Source organism: Zingiber officinale, chromosome 1A (genome assembly GCF_018446385.1).
Source record: "Zingiber officinale cultivar Zhangliang chromosome 1A, Zo_v1.1, whole genome shotgun sequence".
NCBI classification, from domain to species: Eukaryota; Viridiplantae; Streptophyta; class Magnoliopsida; order Zingiberales; family Zingiberaceae; genus Zingiber; species Zingiber officinale.
In genome coordinates this window covers 101,849,097-101,871,457 of record NC_055987.1, presented here as the reverse complement: position 1 = coordinate 101,871,457, position 22,361 = coordinate 101,849,097, and the positions used below count along the sequence as shown (strand labels likewise).

Sequence of the window (22,361 nt, the reverse complement as noted above, 5' to 3'; positions counted from 1 at the left end):
ATATCTAATGACAATATCATAAAAGATAAGTCAAGAGGTACCCGCCTCCGATATAGATCGAATCGAACCAATCCGATGTCGAGACGCCCGTCTCGAATCACAGTCCTGTAACAACACGATATACAGATTTAGCTAATTACATATTAATTAATTAGATAAATCATATTCCCGAAAAACTAACCTAAATCCAAATCCAATTTTAAACCTTAATTGGATCATCAACTCCTCAATCATTTCATAACAAATTCATACAAATTAGAACTTGCAACAATTATAATCCCTCACAACAACGTAATCATATAATCTAGATTACACCATGATCTATAACTAAAATCAAAACCCTTTTCCTTACCTCAACACCAAAGTCTCTTCTGTTGGTCCACAACAGGTGATTCCTGTCGGAATAAGGGCAGCCGCTGAAACAAAATACACCACCGTTGCAATGAATCTATAATTAGAAACCATAATCCGTAGTTAGCATAACCTTCCACCCAACCCAAGTGCTGCTCACGGCAAGACAAGAATCAGAGTACCAAATTTGAAAACCCAAACCTTAAGCCTTCACCTTCAACCCCTCTGCCGGATGCACCAGCTGTTGGCGTCGGAGCTCTATGGCCGGCGGCTCTGAAGAGGGGCGGCACCAGGAACTAGGGCACGGCCTGGAGGCTAGGGCAGAGGGGAAGAGAGGAAAGGAAAGTATGCGACGGTGGAGAGGCTAGGGCACATGACAACTTGAGTGTTGGCGAGAAGAGGAGCGATCGGCTCCGGGGTTCCTGTGGCCGGCGATGGATCTAGGGCACACGGAAGGAGTGGCCGGAGAGGGCAGCGGCAGTGGCATCGGTTGTTGATTTTTGGTGGCAGCACAAAGGAAAGAAGAGCGTCGGCCATGGCAGTCTCCACAGCGAGGGTAATGGGCAGAGGAGTAAGGAAGAAGGGAGAAGAGATGAGGAATTCTGCGGTGGTTAGGGCAGATGATCGGGAGAAGAAAACTCGGCTTGGCGCATGGATTCGGCGGGGGAGGAAAAGAGCAGGCGCGAGGGGGAATTTGGGGCACGGCGACAGAAGAGAGAAAATAAAGAAAAAGAAAAAGAAAAGAAAAAGGAAAAGAAAATAAAACTTTTCCTCATTAAAATAGGGTAGCCTAAACAGGCTTTTCCAGGCCCCATTTCTATCCCCGTTAACTCATCCGTACGAGCTCCGAAAAACTCCCGAAAAATTTCCAAAAATCCCAAAAAATTTCCTTATTAATATCTGTCCTTTTTCGATATTTTACAGTATGTCACTACCTCTCTGAGCATATATATATATATATAATCATGTGGGTACTGGCATAAAATACATATCATGTGAGCAAAACAAGCATGTAACAGATCAAGTAGTGACCAACCGAAACAAAAACAAACATAATCATTACTATAGGTTATAACCTACTAAACATATCAACATGACTTAATCAAAGATAAGTCAAGGTACCCGCCTCCGATAAGAGGATCGTATCCGGTCCAATCCGATGTCAAGATGCTCGTCTCGTGTCAAAGTCCTATAATTCCATGACCAACAGATTCAGCTATTTACTTATAAATTAAATAGCTAAATCAATTCTACACACTTATTTATGATAGCCACAGTCAAATATGATTATAAATTAACCATATAATTAAAGTTAAGTCTGCTTAACCCTAATTAATCCATTATTCTCCTTAGATTATGTTTAAATCTTTTAACTCATCTCCTTGTGAGTTAATCAATTATATCATGGCAAATTTTCTAGGATCAATAAACCCGTAAATTCATCAATTGGATTATAACTCCAACCCTAACAATTTATAACAGAAATCTAATAATCCTAATATCGATCATGAAACCATTACATCAATCAACACCAAATGATCATAATGAATCCACTTCAAAACTTACCCAAACTCAAGTAGGTGGCTAGTAACTCACAATTAAAGGAGTCCACGACCAGAAATAGGTTGCTCAAATCTGTGGATCGTCCTCAACAAAGATGGTCAGAGCTACAAAAGGGCCAACCCAGAAAATTAACACAATCTTCCATTCAGAAAATTAGAATCTGGATCTCTACAACCCAAATCAAAATGCCTTACCACCATCTCCTATCGGCAGATACCAATCTGACAGAGCCCAACCGAATGTGACTGTCGAGACAAGTGAAGAAGGAACCAATGGTAGCTAGCACAATGGAAATTGCTCGAATGAAGAGGGCAATGCGATCTAGGGATGGGTAGTGAATCCAAGCTAGGGCACAACGGTGGTGAAGGCCAAGCTAGGGCACAAGGCATCGGACAATCAGCCGATGGGAATCAGTGAGATGTCGTCGTCGTGAGGGGCAGAGGGTGTCGTCGCCGTGAGAGGCAGAGTGTGCATAGGCGACGGCTTGAGTGTCGGCGAAGAGAAGGAGTCAACACTGGGGTTTCTTGTGGCCGGTGACTTTGGGCAGAGACAGAGAGAAGAGGGGAAGAGAAGAATGAGGAAGAACTCAAAGCCTCCTTTGGCCGGCCATTATGTACACGAGGGGAGGAGAAAAATCGACGCGGCGGCAGTGGCGTGGGTTCGGGGAAGAAAAGGGGAAACGGCACCGAGGGCGCAGGGGCGTGGGTCTGGGAAAAAAAATGAAGAGGAAACAGCGAAAATGAGGAAAGAAATAAAAAGAAAATAAAATAAAAAGAATAACATTTCCTCACTCAATTGGGATAGCCCAAACAGGCTTTCCCGGACCCTAATATTGATCCCCGTAACCCAAGCCATACGGGCTCCGAAAAATTTCGGAAAATTTTCCAAAAATTCTAAAAAATTTTCCTTATTATTATTCATCATTTTTTCGGTATTTTATAGCTAGTGGAGACCAATGACAATAATGATTTTCGAAAATTCTATGATTCTTATATGGTTGAGTGTAGATTTCTTGATGTATATAAAAATGAATATTATTTAGATTATGATTATAATGATAATGTAGTATATTGTAAATTTTTAGATCTACCTCCTAGGGTTACAGGATATTATAGTGAAATAAAATTTTCAAATGATGAATGTGTTATGATGGATCTATTTAAAACTGCAAGTTATTGATTCTCCTATAGATGATTCTCCTACAGATGATATTGATCTTGGTGCATTATTCAACACTATTTGTGATGATTTTAATGTTTTGGAAGGAAGTGTAAGGAGCTATATTGTAGAAGCAGTATCTCAAGAATCACTTCCTCTATTCCTACAATCATTTGATATTATGAGAGTTGCAAGAATTGAACATGTTATGGATCAATGTGTAGGGACTTATACAGAGATGGCAGAGCCCCAAGAATCACCACCTTTTGTTACATCATCCCTAAAGATACAACCAGAACCATTACTTATCCAGAAGTAGTCACATCCTCTACACATCTAAAAGAAAAACACACCTCCCACCTTTTGTGATCTTTTAAAAAACTTCATAGACTTATAATTGATATTGTTAGATGTGACTCATTTTTTCATTCATTCTTTGTTAAATTTAATATGGTTCTAGTTCCTTTTTATATTGCATGCTTATGGGAGGTGTGTTTTTCTTTTAGATGTGTAGATTTCACTTGGGCCAGAAATTGGAAGCTCAATCTGAACCATCTTCAACCTCCAAAAAGAACTTTCAAGAAGACGAAGATGCTGGCTTGACTATATTGATTGCATGATGATAGATCTCTTCATAATAAAATGGGATATTGGAAAGAAAGTCTGGAAGTATCTCACTTTGGCCAGAATGAGATTTAGATAAGCCCCAAAAGGGATCTAGCTAATTGTTGGTGTAGTTAGCACCAATGGTCAAATATAGGTTTTGATGAATGACAAATGGATTAATGTTAGATGTTATATTTTATAACCTATTTACCAAGTGTGTAAGATTGAAAGACTTGATGTGACCTGACACCAGGTTGAAGTCTAGTTAGGTTGATAATTGGCACAGGAAGACCAGATAGGTTGATATCTGGTAGGAAGTCCAGTTGGGTCCGTGGGACCTAACAACTGGCTAAAATTTAGATGGGGCATCTGGCATGAAGTCCTGGTGGGTCAAAAGTCAAGTAAGTCGACAAATGGTAAGTAAGGTAAATACTAGAGGAAAGTAACTTAGTGAGAAAACATTACCGGTTGAGGGAACAATAGGCGTTAATCCAACTTAGGGTTTCGGTGAAATCCAAAGTTAAGACCGAACAGTTCTGAGACTGTCAAAATATTTATTATGCTTGTTATGCTAACTCTGTGGTGCAGGAAAGTGAAAGCTGGAAAAAGGGGATTCCAGGCCCTCGGAGGTTTAACGCCTTGAGTGGGTCTAGGCGCCTAGATTGGTCCAAACCCATCCACTTATGCAGATGAGTTGGGACACTCTGATTGGCTGACACATGTCACCATCTAGGTGTCTGGGGTTGGTCCAGGTATTCGGGAGTGGATAGAGGCTATCAGATAGAGCTTCGCCGAGGTGCATCCACGTTAGCGATTCAGGCATCCGGAAGTAGTCTAGGCAACCGGAGGTTGATAATCTAGCGACGAAGTAGGATCAGATAGACCTCGGTCTAGGGACCTAGGGGTGGTCTAGACACTCATAAATACCTATAAAAGGAGCTTCAAACATCAACATCAAATATCAATTTCTACAACTCTTCTACCCTTATTCTCGGTCATTCGGCTGCTCCAACCTTGTGATGTTGTACTGCTACTTGACTACATCCGACCACTATTGGTAGACCGATGCCAACACTCGTGCTAATAATTTCCTCATCCTTGTGTTGGTATCACTTATTTTCAGTCAACTATATTACTATTTAAGGGAAGTGTAAGTTGTTACACTTCTTTATTATTGTTCTTTGTACTCAATTCCTTGTTAGTAGATTACCCATCAAAAAGGTCCAAAGGACTTGGGTCTTAGAGTATGAGTCGTAGAAGACTCTGAACCAAGTAAAATCGAACGTGTGTTGTTTTCTTTCTTATTTTCTATTTTCTTCCGCTACGCACTCACACTTGTTTTTAAAAAAATTGAAAAAAAAACAAATTTTTAAAATCATGTGATTCATATCCCCCCCCCCCCCAAAATGCATCAATCCTACACTAATGATTTAAATCAAGAGCTTCTTGGGAGGTAACCCAAATTCTTTCTTATTTTTGTTTACTTTTCTTTTTCCTTAACCTAATGTCTCTACTTAGTTTTTCTTGTCTATCCTCTTTTTATAGGATTCATAGTTATTGAGAAATGTGAATCCCCGATAGAGAATTCTCCTTAGAACATGAATATCTTAAACAATTACAGTTCATCGCTTGGTAACTTCTCTCACTTCTTACATCCTCTGCATTACATTTCTAGTTTTATTTGGGACAATAAAAAATTTAAGTCTGGGGGATGTATTGGGTTTAGATTAGTTTTCGTCATATTTCTTTCACATAATAAAAATTGTCTAATCACATCATACATCACATCATGATAATTTGTTTTTAATACAAAAATATTAGCACGCGTGTTCTAGATTTCATTTGATTTATTATTACTTATGGTGCTAGTATGTTTAGTAATCTATTTTTTCTATCCATGATAGCATAAAGTAAGCAATATTTTTACAGTAAGAGTTTGAGTGTTGGCCTTATTTTAGAATAGTTTTTTACTTTGCCTAGTTTTGATGACATATAAATATGAAAATAGTCATGATTCATAGAACTGGATTAGTACTTGTGTTTCTAAAGTGATATCTCAATTATATTTTGGTTACTAGAGGATCTCAGATAATGACAACTCACTTGAAAGTATTAAAATCCCTAGATTTGTATTTGTGTTAGTGATACACAATTAAAGGCCAAAAAAAATATTTGAATAAAGGATATAAAAATAATTATTGTGAGTGAAAACTAACAATTTATCAATTTAAAACTGAGTTAGATTACTAGAGAAATAAACATTATGTTTCTCTTAATTCCAAGTAGTCTTTTGAGACCTTGTGTAGTTTCAGAGATATAAACCATACATGTGGAAAGTAAGTGTCTATCAGTGGGAGCATAAGGAACATAGTGATATGATAAGTTAACTAGGCTTAGGAATTCAAACTTGATAACCTTATGTCACAATGTTGCACAATTTAACCACAAGAATCTAGATTGCAGATTTTTGTTTGAGGAAAAGCAAACGTTTAAGTATAAGATGTGATGTGCATAAATTATATATGTTTCTAGGCATTTTTTGAAATACATCTATTTGTATTTCATGAGCATAATCTATGTTTATTGCACCCTATTCCATTATATTGTCATATTTCTACTCCTCTTTCTAGAGATCTACTTCTTGCTTGTTTTGATTGACAGGATGCTAATTAGAGAGAACAATGGAGCGAATTAGGTGTTAGAGAAAATCTGTAACCCAGGCTGTGCCCCTAGCATGGTCGTGTGCCTCTTCCAGAAAGAACCATGGGCAAGTCGTGCCTCTAAGGCATGACCGTGCTTGGTCTCTAGAGCAAAACACGGCTCGATCGTGCCCTGAGGTACGATCAAACCTTGCCCTGAGGCACGGTCGTGCCTCTCATCCCAGACAAAGACATGACCCGGTCGTGCTAAAAGGCACGGTTGTACCTCTTTCTCCAGCAAATTCCACGGTCTAGTAAGGTACGACCATAACACCCTAGGCTGAGACACACGCCACGATTGTGTCCCCTGGCATGACCATATGATAGAGAAAATGAGGGGGCACGGTCCCCTGCCTATAAAAGGAAATTTTCTCCCCTTTTAACTAATATTTGGATTAGGGCTTGATGTGCGTAGTATATATACACTTTTATACATACTTTGACGCACATATACTTGTACTTCATGCGCATAATCTATGTTTATTGCACCATATTTCATTATAATGTCATACTTCCATTATATTTTGTTCGGAGATCTACTCTTTGCTTGTTGTGATTGATAGGACATAATTTGGAGCAAAAACGGAGTTTAAATGAAGTCGAGAGCTTCTAGAGTGACACGGGCATGCAAAACTAAGTTTTCTTCATGTTCTGGCCGTGTGACACCCACACGGCCGTGTCAAGGCCGTGTGGGGGGCGTGTAAAGGCTGTGTGAACCTCACACGGCCGTGCGAAGGCCGTGTGGAACTTTCAGCACTGCAGATCAAAAGTAAAATGGCCATAACTTTGTTCTCGGTTTGATTTATGAGCTGTTCCAGATATCAAAATATAGATAACTTCAAAATATACAACTCTTATGAAGACTTAAACCAGAGAAAACCACGTCTTGAAGGTCTAAAATGTGTTTCTATGTGACACGGCCTTAACATAGGGCCGTGTGGAATCCCTGCACTGTACACCAAGAGTAAAATAGGCATAACTTTGTGATCTATTAGAGTTTTGGGCTGTTCTTTGAACCAATTTGTAGATAACTTTAGGATCTATAACTGTGATGAAGACTTCAACTAGAGAAAATCCCATCTTTGATGGAGTAAAAGACGTTGCAATAAGACATAGCTATGCAGGGCCAATCAAGGGGGTGTGTGAGCCACATGGCCATGTCATGCAAGGGGGTGTGAGCTCCACATGGCCATGTGAGCCACATGGCCCATGGCCGTGTGAGCCACACGGCCGTGTAAGGATGAGAGGCTGTGTAGCTGCACCAGAGAAGAAAGATGGTATGGCTGTGTGAACCTCACACGGCTGTGTCAAGTTTTGAAGCCCAGGGAATCAGGGTCGTGTACATCACACGGCCATGTCAGTTTTCCAGAGACAGGAGAAGCCTCGGCCGTGTGCGCTTCACGATCGTGCAAGGTTTCCAGACAGCAGAAGAGTTCTGGCCGTGTGCACCACACAGCCATGTCAGGTTTCTAGAGGTGAAGGTAGTGCAGGCCGTGTGGATCTACACGGTCGTGCAAAAAGGGCATTGGTAGAGGCAAGATACAGTTGTGTACCTCACACGACCATGTGAGGTCAGTAGAGAAGAGTTGGAACAGGCCGTGCGAGCCTCACACGGCCGTGCCACGGGGCCGTGTGGCACCTAAAACTCATCTCTATATAAGCCTTTCTTCTTGATTTGAAAGGGGATCTTCTCCCTCTTGGGAGAAGCGAGATTTGGGTCTTTCCTTCCAATATTGGGAGGATTTCTGGGCGATCTAAAGGAGGATCTTCAACGAATTCGACTCCGGGAGCATGGATTGGATCCGAAGACCAAGCTTCATCTTAGATAAGTTTTCTTTCTCTCCTCTTCTTGGATTGGGGATCAAAGAAATGCTTGTAATCTTTGTATTTTCGAATTTCTCTCTTCGATTCATGGAGTAGATCTCTTTGTTTTAGGATGGAGGGAGTATTTGTATGATGAATTGATGTAAACTCTTGTGGATTTGTCATTTCCTTGTTTCTATGATATTGTCTTGTTTGTATCAATTCAATCATGAATGAATTGTTGTGATGTGGACCTAATTCTCATTTTAAATTGATTGTTTGAATGTCCTATGGATCTTGTAGAGATTATCTCCCACTCGATTTTCCGAGGGAAGTACGCGAAAGGTGCAAGCCCGTGTAAGGACATTTAAGGGATAAGATTTAGGGAAAAATATGATAATTCAAGAGGGTAGGATAGATTTAGGGATTAATCTTTATATCTTATGGGTTGAGAAGTATGATCTTTGTGTTGATTATCCGAGCGATCTTCGTGACAGGAACATGCCCGTGTAAGGACAACATAAGTTCATATCTAATTGATGACATTTAGGTATAGATTTCAATCCTAGACCGGTTGTCTATTGCAAGAGAGAACTGACAACCTTCTATAAATGTTGGACAATTGAGAAACAAGATTTGGTAGATCATTTACATTGAGGAGTCTTAGAAAGAAACCAAAACTCCTAGAACATTCCTTTATCATAGCCCATAATCTTGTTTGTTGATCTTTCATTTCTATGTTACTTTTCATTAGTTACATTTAGCTTTTGGAAACCAATTGATAAGTTGTTTAGCTAACTCGTGTTGAAACATTTCTAGTGCGTATTCCAGACCCTGTGGATACGATAATCTTTTATATTACTTGCGACATTTCCGTACACTTGCGGAGGTCAACAAGTTTTTGGCGCCATTGTCGGGGAACTGCGCTATAACATTAGGAATTATCACTTGAGTTAGCTAGACATAACTTTTCTTTTCATTTGCATAGTTGAATCTAACTTTTAGAATTCTGTTTTCATAATTCTTTCTTGTATAATTGTTAGAATTCTGTTTTCATAAATTTTTTCCTTTCTTGTATAACATTCTTGTCAATTCCTTTTGTTGTAACTCTAATTCTGCATTTTGATTCTAGCACTCTAATCTAACTTTTCTCTGTTTTCTCTTTTGATCCAGTTTCTTTCTTCTTTTCTTTTGTAAACATATCTTGCAATCTTTAGCATATGAATTATTCTAGACATTTTTATTTTTTCCTTTTATTTTTTCTTTCTTGTTTTCATTATGCACTTTCTTTCTTGTAATTTAAATTCTGCATTTTCTTTCTTGCTTTTCATATTGCAATTCATTCTTGTTTTTGATTCTTGAATATCCATGAGCACTAACATGTCAAGCAGGCCCATGAGAAATTTTTCTACACCCTTTTTTGTAAGATTTTTATCTCCCATTGTGCAACCTCAAATTGAAGCAGAAAGTTTCCAACTAGACCTAGAGTTAATTTTCATGATACAAGGTCACAAATTTGGTGGAGAAGTATCAGAAAGTCCTTATCTGCATCTTGAAACATTTTTAGAGATTTGTGATATGGTGAAATGTGAAGGAGTGTCAGCAGATGCAGTTCAATTGCTGGCATTTCCTTTTAGTATCAAGGATAAAGTAAGAACTTGGTTATATTCTCTCCATCCTCAAAGTATCACAAGTTGGGAACAATTGGAGAAGCAATTTCTGAATCATTTTTTCCCTCCAAGCAGAACAGTGTATATGAGGAATTGCATAACAAATTTTGCTCAGGTATATGGAGAATCATTATTTGAAGAATGGGATAGATTTAAGAGTCTTCAAAGACAGTGTCCTCATCATGGTTTTGAAAAATGGTTAATTCTGCACATATTCTATGGGGGAATTTCTTTCTCAGACAAGAGTTTATTGGATTCATCAGCTGGAGGTTCTTTTATGGATAAAAGTGTAGATGAAACATATATGTTAATTGATCAAGTGACATTAAACCTCCAAGAATGGTCGAATATAAGTTGGATGAAATCTCCCTCAAACATTCAAGGAGTGCAAGCCATAAATGCTATAGAGCCTATCAAACAAATTGTAACTCAACCATCTATCAGTTTTGAAAATCACAAGTCACAGAACGGGGAGTTCAAACATTTAGGGGCAAAGATTGAAAGTATTGTTTCAAATTAGTTTAAAGAAGATCCCTCTCCTTCGCAGACAAGATCTAGTGAAAAGTGTGATGATGTGGGGTTAAGAATTGAAAAAATCATGAAGAACTTCTGAAGAAGGACATGTTTAGAATTGAGGAGAAGAACAATAGAAGACCACATGAACTCAGTTCCATTATTCCAGGAGGTTCCCAAATGCCACAAGTACCTTTCCCTCAACGATTGATCATACCAACACTAGATAATCAAGTTGAATCTCCTCCACAAGCTAAAAGTGAATATGGGAAATTAGAAGTACCTTTCCCAAGACCTTCACTAAGAGTTCCTTTTCCACAAAGGTTAGTGGGGGTCAATGAGAACTATGACTTTAAAAAATTCTGTGACACTGGTAAGGTTGAGTGCAGATTTTTGAATTTGTATAAAGATGAAGACTCTTCAGATGAGGATTGTGAAGATAATGTAGTGGTAAATAAGTTTTCAAATCTACCTCCAAATTTTATAGGGTGTTATAGTGACATTGAATTTTCAGATGATGAATGTGATGTGGTAGATCAACTTAAAACTACAAGTAAGTTATTGATCCTCCTATAGTTGATTCTCCTATTGAGGATATTGATGTTGGTTTATTTTTTAATGTTTGTGTTGATGATGTTGATAGAACAATGTGTAGGGAGTTGTGTTGTGGAAGCAGCATCTCAAGAATCATCTCCTTTGTCCACACAATCTTTAGATGTTGTAAGAGTTTCAAGGATTGAGCATGTTGTGGACCAATGTGTAGGGACTCATGTAGATATGGTTGAGTCTCAAGAATCACCATCATTGATATCATCAACACCTGAGTCAGAGCCAGAACCATCATTTGATTCAGAGGAAGTCACATCTACATGTTTAGAAATTTCAGGTATTTCTCAGCAAAGTAAGGTTAGTATTTCTTATGATATTTTGGAAAATTTTATAGAGGTACCTATCATTGACTTTGTTGGATGTGATTCAGCTTTTATTTCTTATTCTGTTTATCTTAATATGGTTATGACTCTATCTTATCTAATATGTTTGTGGGAAATTTGTATTTTCTTTCCATGTGCAGATTTCACTTGTGCTAATAATTGGAAGCTCAATCTGAATCATCTTTGACCACCCAAAAGAACTTTAAAGAAGACGAAGATGGAGAGAGCGATACTTCATTTTTTAACTCCTATATTGAAAGCTCCCTCTATAATAAGAGCCCTTGGTAGGAGGGTGTTGAAATATTTTACCCCTCTAAGAGCAAGATTTAGATGAATCTAATGAGGTGGTCGAGATAATGACCTTAAACAAGAGCTTCTTGGGAGGAAACCCAAGTTCATTTTCCTTATTTTTCTTTTATGTCTTTAGTTCTCTCTTTATAATAAACATGTATCCTCTACTTAACTTTTCTTGTCTATCTTATTGTTGTAGAATTCAAAAGTTGTGGAGGAATGTGAGTATTGGATGGAGGAGTATCTTTAAAAACATGAATGTCAACCATTTAGAGCTCATCACTTGGTAACTTCTCTTAAAATCTCCTCCACATTGTTTTTAGTTTTCATTGGGACAATGAAAAGTTTAAGTCTGGGGGGATGCATTAGATGCATTTGAATTGCTTTGTTTGTTTTTTTTTTTTTGTTTTTGCTTATGTCTTGCATTTAGTTTTGATTTCTTGTGGCATTCATCTTGAAAACATCAAACTTCACTTATATGCTTTCTTATCTTTAAATGAAAATGTTAGCACGTTCATTATCTAGATTCATGATGTTGTAAATGATGCTAGTAGTATGCTTAATGTACCTCTTTTCTTTATCTTGGGTAGCATGAAATAAGCTAAGTATTTTATGGAGATGAGTTTTAGTTTTGGCTTAACCTTAAGGATCTTATCTTCACTACACCTATACTTGATGCTTGAATGGCTGATATCATTGAAATAGTCATGATTCATCTTGTTTGTTTAGTACTTGGTTTCCATGGTGATTTCTCAAACTTCATTTTGGTTACTGGATGAGGCTCAAATCATGTAAGCTCATTTGGAAAAATCAAAATATCCCTACATTTGTGCTAAAAGTACATTTGTGAATAAGATTTGCACAATGCAAATGCTTATGAGAAAAAAAAAGTGTGAAAAAAGCAAAAAAAAAAACTGAATAAGGGATATAAAAAAACAGTTGTCGTGAGTGGAATCTAGTAAGTCACCCCTTTGAGACCGAGTTTGGTTACTGGAGAAATGACTGCTTAGCTTCTCTTGAGATTGAGCATGCCTTTGAGACCTTGGGTTGATTGAGAAATACGAACCAAGTGTGTGGCAAGTAAGTGTCTATCACTGGTTACTTGTCTATCACCGGAAACATTAGAAACTCAAATTTGATGACGACTTGACTAGGACATAGATTGAAACTTGAAGAGTTTTTGAGCTACTTTACACTGTGCACAAGAGACTTATGCTTGAGCTATACTTAACTTGTTTCCATGACTATGCTTGATAATGAAACTTTTTGATAGAGTTAGGAGAATGTATTAGGGATATGAGAGCATTGTTGAATACATGAATCGTGATTGCGGCATTTTGCTTGAGGACAAGCAAAGGTTTAAGTCTGGGGGTATGATGTGCATAGATTATATACACTTTTATACATACTTTGACGCACATCTACTTGTACTTCATGCGCATAATCTATGTTTATTGCACCCTATTTCATTATAATGTCATACTTCCATTATATTTTATTCGGAGATAATTTGGAGCAAAAACGGAGTTTAAATGAAATCGAGAGCTTCTAGAGTGACACGGGCATGCAAAACTAAGTTTTCTTCATGTTCTGGGCATGTGGCACCCACACGGCCGTGTCAAGGCCGTGTGGGGGGGGGGGGGTGGCGGCGTGTAAAGGCCGTGTGAACCTCACATAGTCGTGTGAAGGCCGTGTGGAACTTTTCAGCACTGCAGATCAAAAGTAAACTGGCCATAACTTTGTTCTTGGTTGGAGTTATGAGCTGTTCCAGATATCAAAATATAGATAACTTCAAGATCTACAACTCTTATGAAGACTTAAACCAGAGAAAACCACATCTTGAAGGTCTAAAATGCGTTTCTATATGACACGGCCTTAGCACAAGGCCGTGTGGAATCCCTACACTGTACACCAAGAGTAAAACAGGCATAACTTTGTCATCCGTTAGATTTTTGGGATGTTCTTTGAACCAATTTGTAGATAACTTTAAGATCTATAACTTTGATGAAGACTTCAACTAGAGAAAATCCCATCTTGATGGAGCAAAAGACGTTGCAATAAGACATAGCTATGCAGGGCCAATCAAGGGGGTGTGTGAGCCACATGGCCATGTCATGCAAGGGGGTGTGAGCCCCACATGGCCGTGTGAGCCACATGGCCCATGGCCGTGTGAGCCACATGGCTATGTAAGGATGAGAGGCTGTGTAGCTGTGATATACGGCAAAATAAAATAACCTATAATGATTACTGGGAATTTTTGGACATTTTTATGGATTTATTTGGAGGTCGCATGATAATGTTTAAGGGGGTAAATTGTTAAGCTTAAGGTGGTAAAGTAAATTATCATTAAAAGAGGGTTAGTTAAGGAGTTGTGAGAACTTAACCTAACCCAAACCCTCCCCTTATAAGCTACAGTCCTAATCCCTAAATCGCCGCCTACCCTTATTCCTTCGTGCCTACTGCCTCCGCCGATCTCTCCTCCCTTGTCCTCTATTCTCGCCGACGGGCTCAGCACCGACGTACGCTCGCAACCGATTGCCGGTGCCTGGGTGCGAGACGAGTCGCCTGTCCTCCCCACGCCTGGTCGGAGGTTTCGTTTGTGACATCCTCCTTCAAAATGCCTCGGTCGGGTGAGCTGATCTGACCTCGGTGAACGCCGGAGCTTGAATCGCCGTACCAGAGATTGAAGTGGGACGTTGATCTACATCGCAAGAAACTATCTCGTCTTTCCGGGGCTAGAGTTGAGTGGATCTAATCGGGTTCCCTCCGTCGATCGTGGAGGTATTCGGCAGCAAGGTAGGTGGAGGTATAGGTTATCTTGATTTGGGTTCTTTAGTTAAGGAAATTCGTGGTTTGGTGCTAGAATGTGAGATTTTATTGATTGAGTTTCGTTTCCAGCAGTGGCATACCGTGAGGTGTTCGGCCACAATCTCCCACTACTGTTCTTCATCCGGGATTCCTTGGGTAAGATCCCTACCATTGCAGATGTTAGGTTGTAGACCTAAATGTTGGTTTTAGATTGAATTTGATACTGATTAGGCATCAATTGGGATGTTTGTGATGTGTATAGCTCTGTTAGAGTTCAGATCTGTGGACCTACAATGTTGGGCAGCATCCGTGTACTAGTGCCGGCGATTTCACCTTCCGACAGCAAGTTATCAGTGGGGAGATTTCTGTAAGGTAAACTTTAGATTGTGGATACATGGTTTAATTTAAATACGTATTGGTGCATTGGTGTAGTAGGAACAAATGCATGATTTGGGGGAAATTCTAATTTTATGATCTGAAGACATACGGTTAGGGTTTTGGATTGGATAGTAGTGGATTGGAATAGTTTCGTTGGGGTAATGAATGAAATTTAGATTAAATTCACTTGTCTTACACTGTGGTTTAGTTATTTAGTTTCAGATGTACTTAGTTAAATTGATACGTTGACACAGGACTCTGATTGAGGAGGGTGTTGTGACGAGGTTGACGTCGGATTCGGCCTACATTTAGAGGCGGGTACTTCTACTTGTTTATTTAGATATTGTTCTTGGTGCATGAGTAGCCCAGATAAAGTAGAGTTTTATCTTGACTCCACTCATTTTATTTCTTGTGCTTGATACTTTATCCACTCAATCTTCGTAGGTGCTCACTTTCGTATCTATACAGTCTTCCGTTGTTATTCTTGAAAACTAGCAGATACTATATGCCAAGTTTACCTGTTTGACTACTATTTATTTATGCTTAGTATTGAGCATGCGGATTCATGTAGCATACCTGATTTTGTATATATGATGACTGTTGCATTATACGCACCATGTCATACATGCATCACCGATGACCTTGGCTCCCTTGTGGTTGAGGCGGTCATTGGCCAAAGCCGCACGCTCGGCCACTCATGGGTAGTGGCGGCTGGAGCGTGCCACTTGTCCTGTCGCGCTGCACTCGGTCACTCATGGGTAGTGACGGCTGGAGTCGTAGGCAACAGGGACCCCCGTCGCAGACGTAGCTATTCAGCTACTATGCAACTGTCCACTCGGTCACTCGAGAGTAGTGACGGCTGGAGTGTCGTACAGTCGTCATCAATCCAGCCTCTCGACCATACAGGGGTCGTGGTGCAGAGAGGTGGGCGGGGTGACCATCCGTACATACACTGTTGTTACTATATCTGCTGGTTGTTTACTTATGCTGTTGTTGCTTATCTATGCTGCTGTTGCTAGATTATGCTGCTGTTGTTTATTTATGCTGTTATGTTTACATAGGTTGAGATTTATACCTGTGATATGTGTTTAGACACTGGCCTACTTACTGTTGACATGTATATACCTCACATGATACCATGTAGTTATGAGCAGTACTGTAGCAGGACTTTGCTACACTTTACCTTCTACCACTAGCCTAGGATATGGTTTCAGGTATGGACACTTATTATGATATCACTGTAGTATCTGCTATTTCCATCCGAGACTGTATACCTTTGCATCTCTAGTTCTTTACCATACTCATGCTCTATCTGTCTATTACCTGCTGAGTTTTTATACTCACCACCCCGCATATTGGTAATTTCACCAGGTAACAGGTAAAGGAGTTATAGAGTCGCCTGGAGATCCTGTCCGCCAATCCCATGTCACATTCGAGGATGACCTTACGATTTTGGTATTTCTTACGTTATTTGTAGTTTGGGTTTTGTATTTGTTTATGTATTTGTATTCTCTTGTATTTGGTTTGATATTATTGTGTCAAGCCGAGCCGGCTCGCAGATAGTCGCTTTGTGTTTTGTGATTATTGTTTGTGATTTCCGCTGTGTTGATTTTAGTCCAGCCGAGTGGGCTGATTATATAACTGCGTGGTTGTGTATATATGTTCCAGCCGTATGTGGCTGATGTATTTTGTATGTATGTTTGCCTCAGATTGTCACCGGTACAGGGGAGATGCTGCCGAAATTTTTCGGTAAGGACTCCTTTGGGGGCGTGACAGTAGCTGCACCAGAGAAGAAAGATGGTATGGCCGTGTGAACCTCACACGGCCGTGTCAAGTTTTGAAGCCCAGGGAAGCAGGGCCGTGTACATCACACTACCATGTCAGTTTTCCAGAGACAGGAGAAGCCTCGGCCGTGTACGCTACACGGCCGTGCGAGGTTTCCAGACAGCAGGAGAGTTTTCGTCGTGTGCACCACACGACCATGTCAGGTTTCCAGAGGTGAAGGCAGTGCAGGCCGTGTGGATCTACACGGTCGTGCAAAGGGGGCGTTGGTAGAGGCGAGATACGGCCGTGTACCTCACACGGCCGTGTGAGGTCAGCAGAGAAGAGAGTGGAACAGGTCGTGTGAGCCTCACACGACTGTGCCACAGGGTCGTGTGGCGCCCAAAACTCATCTCTATATAATCCTTTCTTCTTGATTTGAAAGGGGATCTTCTCCCTCTTAGGAGAAAGCGAGATTTGGGTCTTTCCTTCCAATCTTGGGAGGATTTCTGGGCGATCTAAAGGAGGATCTTCAACGGATTCGACTCCGGGAGCGTGGATTGGATCCGAAGACCAAGCTTCATCTTAGATAAGTTTTCTTTCTCTCCTCTTCTTGGATTGGGGATCAAAGAAATGCTTGTAATCTTTGTATTTTTGAATTTCTCTCTTCGATTCATGGAGTAGATCTCTTTGTTTTAGGATGGAGGGAGTATTTGTATGATGAATTGATGTAAACTCTTATGGATTTACCATTTCCTTGTTTCTATGATATTGTCTTGTTTGTATCAAATCAATCTTGAATGAATTGTTGTGATGTGGACCTAATTCTCATTTTATATTGATTGTTTGAATGTCCTATTGATCTTGTAGAGATTATCTCCCACTCAATGTTCCGAGGGAAGCACGCGAAAGGTGCAAGCCAGTGTAAGGACGTTTAAGGGATAGGATTTAGGGAAAAATAGGATAATTCAAGAGGGTAGGATAGATTTAGGGATTAATCTTTATATCTTATGGGTTGAGAAGTATGATCTTTATGTTGATTATCTGAGGGATCTTCGTGACAGTAACATGCCCGTGTAAGGACAACATAAGTTCATATCTAATTGATCACATTTAGGTATAGATTTCAGTCCTAGGCCGGTTGTCTATTGCAAGAGAGAACCGGCAATCTTCTATAAATGTTGGACAATTGAGAAACAGGATTTGGTAAATCATTTACATTAAGGAGTCTTACAAAGAAACCAAAACTCCTAGAACATTCCTTTATCATAGTCCATAATCTTGTTTGTTGATCTTTCATTTCTATGTTTACTTTTCATCAATTACATTTAGCTTTTGGAAACCAATTGATTAGTTGTTTAGCTAACTTGTGTTGAAACATTTCTAGTGCTTATTCCAGACCCTGTGGATACGATAATCTTTTATATTACTTGCGACATTTCCGTACACTTGCGGAGGTCAACAGGGCTCCACCCCCTTCCTTTGGGGAGGGTTTTCCCCTCTAGGAGAAATCCTAGAGCCTCCTTCGAGCCATCAACGATCCATCCTCCTTTGGAGTAAGGAAACACTCCAAAGATATCGACAACGTAATGTTTAGCATATCTTCTCCTTTATTCTTGGATTTTGGTTGTAAGAATACTTTATTTTGTATCTTTGGTTTATTATTCCTTCGCAATGGAGTAAAACTCCGATTCTTAGGAGGTAGGGAGTAGTTTTAATGTGATGTTGGTGTATGAATTATGTATTTGGATATTTTCTTATGCTATGATATATTTTATGACTTATTCTTGTGTGTTGTGCCTTGTATGTATTTGACAAAATATGTGTAAGGCCGATACATTTAGATGTAGGTTTTTGGTCACCATGTAGAAGAGGTGTTTTGGATTGTGTGACCATGAGACCTTATGACAGAGGGTATCCCTTACTTTCTAAGGCATTCCCTTGAAACGGGTATCTCTTACTTTAGGAGTTTTCCCCAAATTAATGTTTGGAAGTGACTTATGTAATCTAGCGACAATATGACTGGGGTCATATTATCCCTTTAACTTGACTTTCTAAGTTGCTTTTTCTACTTAATATCATTAATCTACCGTTAGAAAGTACATTAGATAACTCTATCGACTGTATGATTGGTGGCCCTGCTACGTCACCGCAAGTGCATGGTTTCAACGTTAATAATAAAAAGATATCATTACCTTCGTCGCGTGCCCTCTGTTTGTCTTTCCCCTTTACAACCTTTCTCTTTGCCCCTTTTCTTTGATGGATCCTTTTCTCAGCTTGAACCACCACTTCCTTTACGAAGCTTCTTCAAAAGGTTGGACATGATGTCAAGTTCCAAGAGGGAAAAATGTTGTTTAATTGGTAAGTGAGATCTTGAGAGAATAGATCTTGAAAAATAGGATCTTAGAGAAGGAAGTTGTAGATCTTGAGGGTATGAGAGGAGAAATGCTATTTAGATCTAGATCTGGATGTGGTTTATGTGGAAGAATGATTGAGAGATCTAGATCTGAGAGGTTAAGAAGGAAGGTTGAAGATGAGAAAGGGTTGGAGAGAAAATTTGGCTTGGGTGTGTGGCCGACACAGCCATAGCACGGTTGTGTCTTATAGACACAGCCATGTCGAGATGTTCCACACGGCCGTGTAGATATACACGGCCCAAGTAGTCCTCCTCTTAGTCAGAATCACATGGTCATGCCAAATGGCACGGGCAGTGTCATCTCCACCTCGGCTGGGCTCACACGGCCGGTATGTGTCACATGGCCGTGTTCATTTTCTTCTCTGTCAGCCTCGCACGACCGTGTGTATAACACGACCTCCTTCTTCTCCTCCCTTGGAATTTTCACACGACCATGTGAAATCACACGGCCTTGTCCTTCTTCTTCTCGGGTAGCTCACACGGCTAGTGTGCGTCACACGGTTGAGTTCTCCTTCTCTGTAGGTGTCACACGGTCGTGTGTGTCACATGGTCGAGCTCTATTTGGTACAGGATTGCTGAATTTCCTCCTTTCCGACTTCTCTAATACCTCTATGCCCATGAAATAATCATGACCAACTCATGGAAGCAATGTACAACCTAAAAACAAAAATAACAATAATTTAAAAACATTAACTAATGAAAAAGAAAGTTACAATTGAATCCAACTAAAGGAACCCTTGGATTGCCTCCCAAGAAGTGCATGTTTAAGGTCATTAGCTCGACCCCGTTTTCATTTTCACAGCTATACCCAAGGGGACACGGATTTCGCTAGGGTTGAGTGTGCTTCTTCTTCCCTCATTCTTGCTCTCGGAGGGTAGATTTACTTTTCAGTTTTTATTTGGGGCCTTCTCTCAATAATTGTCGGATCATGTTTTTCATCCGGCGGCCTCCCATGAGGATGCACACTACAAGAAAATCCTTATTCAACAACATTTAAAAGACAATGGTTTTATACCAAAACTGTTGTCTTTTACTCTTTTACAACGGTTTTAATAAAAATTGTTGTCTTTGAGGGATTGTTTGGAGGCTACGACAACGATTTTTATAAACTGTTGTCTATATGTGTTTTTTTAGGGTTACGACAACAGTTTTTAGAGGTTACGACAATGGTTTTTAAAAACATTGTCTATGTGCGCTTTTTGCGGCTACATCAACAGGTTTTTGGAGGCTACAACAACGGTTTGGAAACTATTGTCTATGTGCACTTTTTTAGGCTATGACAATAGGTTTTTGGGGCAACAACAACGGTTTTGAAAACCGTTGCCTATGTGCACTTCTTTTTTGCAATTGTGTTTTTCTTTCCCTCCCTCCCTGAAATATTTTTTCCGCCATGTTTTCCCCACCTTCTCGAATCCTAAAGCCTTTTTATTTCCCTCTCCCATATGATCTCTTCACACTGCCGAAACCTACATCTCCATCCAACCCCTCTCCAATGAAACCTTCTCCATGAACCTCTCCTCCTAACTCCTCTCTGTCTAACCCCTCTATATCGAATGCCTGTACCGCTGAACATCTCTATCGATCCTGCTAAACATCTCCGCCAAATCACCCATCTTTGTTCCCTCTTCGGATGAATCCAAGTTATTTATGTTTGATATGGTTCCTGAAGCTGTGGTCTTCAAGGTTCTCTCCAAATCGAAGCACCAAAGTTGTGTCAGGGGCTCCGAATATGATAATCTTGACTACGAGAAGAAGATCGTCCTTAACTTGGCAGTTCCTAGTGGATTGGTATAGTGAAGCCCCAACTGTTCTTTTCGCTTTCCTCATCACAATTTCTTCGTTGTGTTTCTCGCGACGAACCTTAATTTGTGATTGTGGGTTGGGACACTCTTCGTCTTGTTTCAGGCGGCTCCAAAGTTTTCAAAGATAGATTATGGGTGGACTTTGCTTGTTGCTTGATTAGTCTTTTAGGAAAAGATTGCATTTTTCCTTTAGGCAAAGATTGAATTTTTTCCCCAAGTTTAATGGTACTCCTTTTTCTATTTCTATCACTTCCTGAGTCGAGATCGTGGTGAAAAAACAATTTGCCCCCGCGGACTGGATCAACCGGTTAAGGCGTGGCATCCTTGCACAATGAGTCGTAGGGTCGAAGGTCCACGGACGCGCACTGGATGAATAATCTGGACCGGCTGTGTTAAATTCCGGAGACACCACGCTTTAACCGGGCCAGCATTCACCGCTGATTTACCTCCTCCTAGGATCCTATGGGGCCAGGCCTAGGGGGCCGCTGGGCGGCAGGACCCGTCTTTTTGCACAGTGGTGAAAAAACAATCTTTTAGGCTAGGGCATGGTTGTAGATAGTTGCTGATTACGTTCTTATGTTGTGTACATATTGATCGTGAGATTCTGAAAGTTCAAGGTGTTGTGGCGATTAAATGTCACATGGTTCGATTTCCTTCACTATTTACAAACTGATGATGGAACCTTTAAAAGAATGTTTTTTTTCTGCGCAGAATGTATTAGTTTTTCAGCTGTGTCCTTTCCTTACATATTTTTGTGAATGATCAAAATAACTCTGCTCGTCTATTAAGATATGAAAGATCAATTTCAACTGAGTCGAATCATGTGGACGAGCCTCAAAAATTGGAGGACGTAGAAACTATAACAAAGCCACCTCCACTGTTAGAAAAGGTGGCATTTCCTTGTTTCATTTTATTTTGTTTTGTTTTGTTTTATGTTTGTAAACCTTTTCCTAATTTCTCTTTTTGTTTAGTCTAATTTATATGCTTCTAATTAGGGATGGTAATTTTCCCCACGAGTTTGGGGTCCCGCGGGGAAAATCCGAAATGGAAATGGGGATCCCTGATTTTTCAGGGATGGGGCGGGTTTGGAGCGGGTATGGGAATACTATCCCCATCCCCAAACCCGTCCCGAATATTATTATTATTAATATTAATAAATAATAATATGATTTTTAAAAAAAATATTAATAATAGTGTTAACATTAATCTATTGACTTCAAATAGGCAACAAGATCGGTGAGGTCTGTATGTACTTCATGATTTACCTGAGCTATTATTCGGAATCATGTCTTCTGTATTTCCCTGTTTGCCATCCTTGCAGGAAATCGAGCTGAATAAGACTAGCTGGAATGTACTGTTTGAGCCTTACCTTTTCTTTGAGACATACAAAAATTATCTCTAGGTTGACATTGTTGCTGTCGATAGATCATGGAGATGGGACAGGGATGGGGAATCCCCGAACCCGTGGGTTCGGATTCGAGGAATCTTCGAACCCGAAAAAATAAAAACGGGACGGGGATGGGAATGGCAAACCCGCCCCCGCCCCGCCCCATTGCCATCCCTACTTCTAATGGCAGTTACTTGTACTGGGTGGCAATGGTTTCATTGGT

General features: G+C 39.9%; 1 non-coding gene across 1 annotated transcript; it reads right to left on the bottom strand.

The window, feature by feature from the left end:
* Positions 1-9,933: 9,933 nt before the first annotated feature.
* LOC122039178 lies at positions 9,934-10,039 on the bottom strand. The gene has a single exon (XR_006128065.1). It is a non-coding gene; the product is annotated as a small nucleolar RNA R71 (small nucleolar RNA).
* Between the last annotated feature and the right edge of the window lie 12,322 nt (positions 10,040-22,361).